General features: G+C 30.7%; 1 pseudogene; it reads right to left on the bottom strand.

Moving 5' to 3' along the window:
• Window positions 1-2,849: 2,849 nt before the first annotated feature.
• LOC105290770 lies at window positions 2,850-3,632 on the bottom strand (annotated as a pseudogene).
• Between the last annotated feature and the right edge of the window lie 3,094 nt (window positions 3,633-6,726).

The raw sequence follows: 6,726 nt of genomic DNA, 5'->3' as shown, positions 1-6,726 counted from the left end.
CAAAAAACTGTAAACACTAAAAAGAAGAAAAATTGCAGTAGTTTTTAGAATATAAGAGAGCTTTCTGGAATGGTGATAACATGAAGTTGTAGGCTGTAAATATATAAATATTTAAAAAATTGCAATAAGTAAAATTAGAAAAAATTGAATATATGTGGCTAGATGAATGGTATATCTGTACAATTCTTCTGGAGTATAAGTTTGCAAAAATAAAAAACCTTAAAGCTATATTATTTATTTTTAAGATTTTATAACTCTATCTAACATAGGAACATAATAATTCTATGAATGCTGTTCCATTTAAATAGTAAAAAACTGGAAATCACCTTGATGTGCAGGAATTTAATTTGCAAATATTACAATTGACTAAATAAACTTTTGCTTTCAACATTCTTCTCTTTTATCTGCTTATAATCTATTTTTCTGTTGTTTGTCATGAAAAAATAAAAACTAATTAACGATATGCTGAATCTGCCCTCCCCTCCATGAGAATTTTACCTTTTTAATATTTTTCTGGCTCCGAGATCAAGAAGGTCCCTGATGTCCTTGAGGATTCTGGGGAATAAATAAAGTTCTACAAGACCACCTTTCTGAATTATTAACATTTTGGATGTAATCTCTCACTTCCTATCTGTAGTCTATCTGAAAGAATGCAATGATACATTTAATCAATACAAAATAGAAAAACTAACTGGAAAATTTTTAAAAATTTACAATTACCAACAGAAGTTAAATATATACTTATTTTTCTAAAGAATATTTTGTCTTGCATTTTAAGTTAGCTATGTTAGGATCTTCTATTCCTCACAAAGAATCATAAGCCTGTGTCCTAAACTGTGCCCCTACTTTTTAAAATAAACCTAAGTCCACAGAAAGTATTTTTCTCACAGTTGTAAAGCTCCAGAGTATCTGTTACTGAGAACTAAGAACTGTTAATGAATTTCAGCCTAGCCCTGTACCTCTTGCCTCTGGTAACCACAAATCTGATTACTTTTTCTATGTGTTTGGTTTTTTGTTTGTTTGTTTCTTTGTCTGTTTTCAGATTATACATAGAATTGAGATCTCTAGTATTTAGCATTCTCTGTCTGATTTATTTCACTTAGCCCTAAAGGTATATCTATGATGTCTCAAATGGCAAGATTTCCTTCTTTTTTATGGCTAAGTAATATTCTGTTCTTTCTATATGCCACATTTTTTATCCATTGATTTGTTAATGGACATGTAGATTGCTTTTACATCTTGCTTATCATAAATAATGCTGCAAGAACATGAAAGGGCAGCTAGCTCTTCGATATAGTAGTTGTTTTTTTTTTTTTTTTCATCAGATACATATCTGGAAGGGGAATTACTGGAGCATAATGCAGTTTTATTTTTAAATTTTTGAGAAAAGTCCATACTTTTTTTCATAGTAGTTATGTCGATTTACTATCCCAGTAACAGTGTACAAGAATTCTTTTTTGTCCCATTCTCATGAGCATTTGTTATTTCTTATCATTTTGATAACAGCCATTCTAAACAGTGCAAGATGATTTCTCAGTGTGATTTGCATTTCTTTAATGATTAGTGATGTTTGAGCACCTTTCCTGTACCTGTTAGCCATTTTATATATCTTCTCTGGAAAAATGTCCATACAGGTCTTTTGCCTATTTTTAATGGAATTACTTACTTATTTTATTATGGAGTTTATGAGTTCTTTATATATTTTAGATATTAACCCCATGTCTGATACATGATTTGTAAATATTTTCCCTCATTTTGTAAGTTGCTTTATAATTCTGTTGACCATTTATTTTGCTCTGCAAAATGCTGATTTCTAGTTTTATACTATTGTGGTCAGAAAAGATATTTGGTATAAATTCAATTGTTTTAAATTTCCTAAGACTTGTTTTGTGACCTGTCTTATGATATATCCTAGAGAGTATTCCATGAGTGTTTGAGAAGAATGTATATTCTCATAATGTTAAGTAAAATGTCATATATACGTTTGTTAGGTTTATTTGATCTAAAGTATGGTTCAAGTTCAATGTTTCCTTGATGATTTTCTGTTCGGGTGGTTTATCCATTGCTGAACATGAGGTATGCAGCATTCAGCACATTAGACACATAAACCAATGCACTCTTGTTTTTAATGTGTCACTACAAATTATCATGAAAAAGAATGTTAAAACATCCAAGGTAAAATATCCAGTAAGAGAAACAAATTAAAAACTTATGGTTCATTCTTTAAATATTAGAAGGAGATGATTTCTTTGTATATTTCTACCTTTATACTTAATCTTTGTGGGAAAATATAATTTAATTAAACATTGATGAGAAAGAAAATACTACTTGTAATCTTAATGGCTAGCATCTTGATTACAATTCTTTCTGGTATACACTCATATTAGGATTTCATCATACATGGTGTTTATAACTTTATTTTTATACATTCAGTCCATGCCAAAACAATGATGTTTAGTGGCTAAAGAGCATTTAAGTATATGCAATAGTGAAAGATTCAATGTATGTAACACAGTATGATAGGGCTCATGCTATTTACTAAATCCAGACAAACATTCGGTATAAACAACCAGTACTCTTTGACAGAATTTTTGTTTCACAATACCCTAGTATTATTAATAAAAATGCCCAGCAGTTGAAAATCGGTGATGTTGGAGTAACTGTTAAATAGATTATGGAATAATGTGTTCATAGTTAGGAGACAACTTTTAAATGGAGCGCTGAAGTTCTGACATTGTACTTATATTTGCAAGTTGCTAGGTTTCTACCAAAATGTACAAAGATTGAAATGAACATATTAAAAATTTATGTAGATAGGAGATTCATATTTATTTCTCCCATGTCATATATTAAAGGCCTGCTTGCACACCAAAATCAAGTCCTTTAGGTGGTTCAGTCAAAGAGATAAGACCCCCAGCTGGCTCACAGGAGAAGTTTCCACTTCTTGGCCCAGGTTTTGGAATTTTGCCAGCCTTGAGCTCATCAATAATTTCTTCAATATGCTTAGGTGTCAGATCCTCATACTAGTTGTCATTTATTTGAATCATTGGTGCAAATAAATGAATCATTGTTTACACAGGCCCCTAAACATTCCACCTCTATAAGAACGAAAAGTTTGTCAGGTGTAGTCTCTCCAACCTTTATTCCAAACTTTTTCTGAATGGCTTCCAGTATGCCGTCAGAGTTTCGAAGCATGCAAGGTGTAATAGTGCAGACCTGAATGGGATACTTTCCAACCTGTTTTGGATTATACATTGTATAAAAAGTTGCTACTTCATATACTCTCATTGGAGGTAGTTGTAAAACTTCTGCAACCTTGTTCATAGCAGAAATGGGCAACCATCCATTCTGTCTTTGGACTAAATCCAGAACTGGAAGCATAGCTGCTGCTTTATGCCCTTCTAGATAGATTTTTTTTTTTTACAATTGCCTCTATCATCTTATAGTTTTCTGGTGTGAAATCAAATGGAGTATCTGAGTTATTCTCAGGAGTAACTCTGTGCACAAATAAAAATTCCTCCAGCTCCATTTTGCACTGCTGTCTTATGCAAATTCCTTATATGTCTTCCCCACTGGGCGGTGAGGTCACTGCTGGGACGAGCACCACAGAGAAAGACAACCAGTATTCTCATTCAGCCAGGCAACTGAATATCTTCTAGCATTGTAGAGCTATAAATACTTATTAACTCATTCCATCCATTTGTGCTACTTTTTGGGGGGCTGGGTATTTTTTTTGATAATAAAAATAATGTAGAATAATATTTCACAGCACTGATTTATCGTTAACGAAGCATGGATATTGGCAGTAATATGGCCAATTGATATGATATAAACATGTTATTTAATGTTAATTTTTTAAATTGTTTTATTTATCTTATTTGCAAAATGAAACTAATAATAAAAACATCAAAGGAATACTACAAGAAATGAGATAATCTCTTATGTAAGTTTGGTGCTAACATTATACTTAATGATAAGAAACTGAATATTTTTATCCCAAGACCAGGGACATGTCAAGAATGACCTTAGCAACATCATACAGGAAGTCCTAGCTGATTCAATAACACACACACACACACACACACACACACACACACACACACACACACGAAAAATATATAGTTCAAGAAGGAAGAAATAAACTGTCTTAAATCTCAAATGACAAGAATGTCTAGGTAAGAATATCCCAAAGAATCAAGAAATAATGTTCTGGAACTAATAAGCAAATACAGAAAGATTTCAGGATATAAGGTTAGCCCCTTATTAGAGGTTCTGTTTGCAAATATCTTCTCTCATTCATTTGGTTGCCTCTTTGTTTTGTTGACATATTTTTTTGCTATGCAGAAGCTTTTTAGTTTGATATAGTCCCACTCATTTCTTTTTGCTTTTATTTCCTTTGCCTTTGAGGTCAAATTTATAAAATTCTAAGTCCAAGTTCCACGAGTTTAGTATCTATGTATTCTTCTATACTTTTACCCACTCCAAATATTGACCGTAAATGCAATCATATAGTACTGACCTTTTTCACCTGGCTTCTTTTCCTAAGCATAATGCTTTTGAGATTCATCTAGGTTGTACTATATGTCAGTACTTCATCCATTTTACGGCTAAATAAAAATCTATTGTGTGTACATACCAAAATTTTTATCTATTCAACTATTAATGGACATTTAGATAGTTTGCACTTTTGGCTGCCATGGATAGTTCTGTTATGTACATTTCTGTACAATTATTTAATTTATATATACAACTTTTCAATAATTTTTAGTATTTATTTAGAAATGAAATTGATCTATCATATGCTAATTCAACATTTAACTGATCAAAGAACCTCCAAACTGTTTTCCGCAGCAACTACAGGATTTTACATTCCCACGAATTTGTCCACATCCTTACCAACACTTGTTATTTACATTTTTTTTCGTTATCCCCATCCTAGTGGTTGTGAAGTGATATCACTTTGTAGCTTTGATTTGTCATTTTCCATTTTTTCTCCATTATCTTCATCCTGGTGGTTATGAGATGGTATCACATTGTAGTTTTGATCTGTAGTTCTCTAATAAGTAATGATATTGAGGATCATTTCATGTACTTATTGACCACTTGAGAATATTCTTTGAAAAAATATCTATTCGAATTTCTTTTCAATTTTTAAATTGAGTTTTGGTCTTTTTGTTTTTGAGTTGTGAGTTCTCTATACTAAATAGTAGATACTTATCAAATGTATTATTTACAAATATTTTTCCCATTTTTTAGTTATCTTTTTACTTCCTGGTAATATTCTATAATATACGATTTTATATTTTACAATTTAAATATTTAATTTAAATCTATATATATATTTTTTATTACTCATGCTTTTAGTGTCAGGTTTAAGTATCTATTGCCAGACAAAAGTCATAAAAATTTATGTTACATTATTTTCTTTGGAGAGTTTTATAGTATAACTATAACCTACTTTGAGTTAATATTTGTGCATGGTGTGATGCAGCAGTTCAATTTCACTTCTTTTTCTTTTAGAGTATCGAGTTTTCCTAGCACTATTTGTTGAACAGGTTTGACCATTGATTAATCTCAGTTCACTTGTCAAAAACCAATTGGTCAAATTTATGATCTAGCAATTGCACTTCTGGGAAATTATTCAAAGAAAACCAAAACATTAATTTGAAAAGATTTATGCATCCCTATATTCTCTAGATCACTATTTACAATAATCAAAATATAGAAGCAACCTAAGTGTCCATCAATAGATGATTGGATAGAGAAGTTATGGTACATATATACGATGGAATATTACTCAGCCATAAAAAAAAGAAAATCTTACCAGTTGCAACAACATGAATGGACCTAGAGGGTATTACGCTAAGTGAAAGAAGTCAGACAAAGACAAATCCCATATGATTTCACTTATATGTGGAATCTAAGGAACAAAATAAATGAACAACAAAATGAAAACAGACTCAGAGATACAAAGAACAACCTGATGATTGCTAGATGGGAAGGGGGGTCGGGGGGAGCGTGAAAATGATGAAAGGATTAAGAAGTACAATTTGGTAGTTATGCTATACACCTGAAACTAATATAAAATAAAATAAAATTCTTAAAAAATATTAAGCAAACAAATCAATTGGTCAAAGATGTATGGGTTTATTTCCAGTCTCCATACACCAGCATCACAATGTTTTATAACTGTAGCTTTGTAATATATTTTGAAAATTTTATTTTTTCCAGATTCTTTTGGCTATATGAAATCTCTTGAATTTCATACAAACTTGAGGATGGCTTTTTTTATTTTTGTAAAAAAATGTCATTGAGATTTTGAAAAAGATTTTATTGAATATATAAATTGCTTTGAGGAGCGTTGACATCTTAACAATCCATGAATACAGATTGTCTTTCCATTTAATCTTTTCAAATTTCTTTCAATAATTTTTTGTAGTTTTCAATGTATGAGTCTTTTTGACTCTTCATTTAACTTAATTTATTATTTCTGAAATTTCTGTAAATGGAATTGTTTTCATAATTTCCTTTTCGATTTTCATTGTTAGAATATAGAAATACAAATGCCTTTTATATGTTGATTTGTATCTACCTTGCAACTTTAATGAATGTATTGCTTCTAAGAGTTTTGTTGTTCTTGTTGTTTGTGGAGTCTTTAGGGTTTTTTATATAAGGTCTTGCCATTTGTCAACAGAGAGAATTTTACTTTTTACTTTCCATTTTGAA

Source organism: Pteropus vampyrus, unplaced genomic scaffold, assembly GCF_000151845.1.
Source record: "Pteropus vampyrus isolate Shadow unplaced genomic scaffold, Pvam_2.0 Scaffold37, whole genome shotgun sequence".
Classification (NCBI taxonomy): domain Eukaryota; kingdom Metazoa; phylum Chordata; class Mammalia; order Chiroptera; family Pteropodidae; genus Pteropus; species Pteropus vampyrus.
Note: the sequence above shows the minus strand (reverse complement) of the source record. Positions and strands in the feature narration are given on the sequence as shown.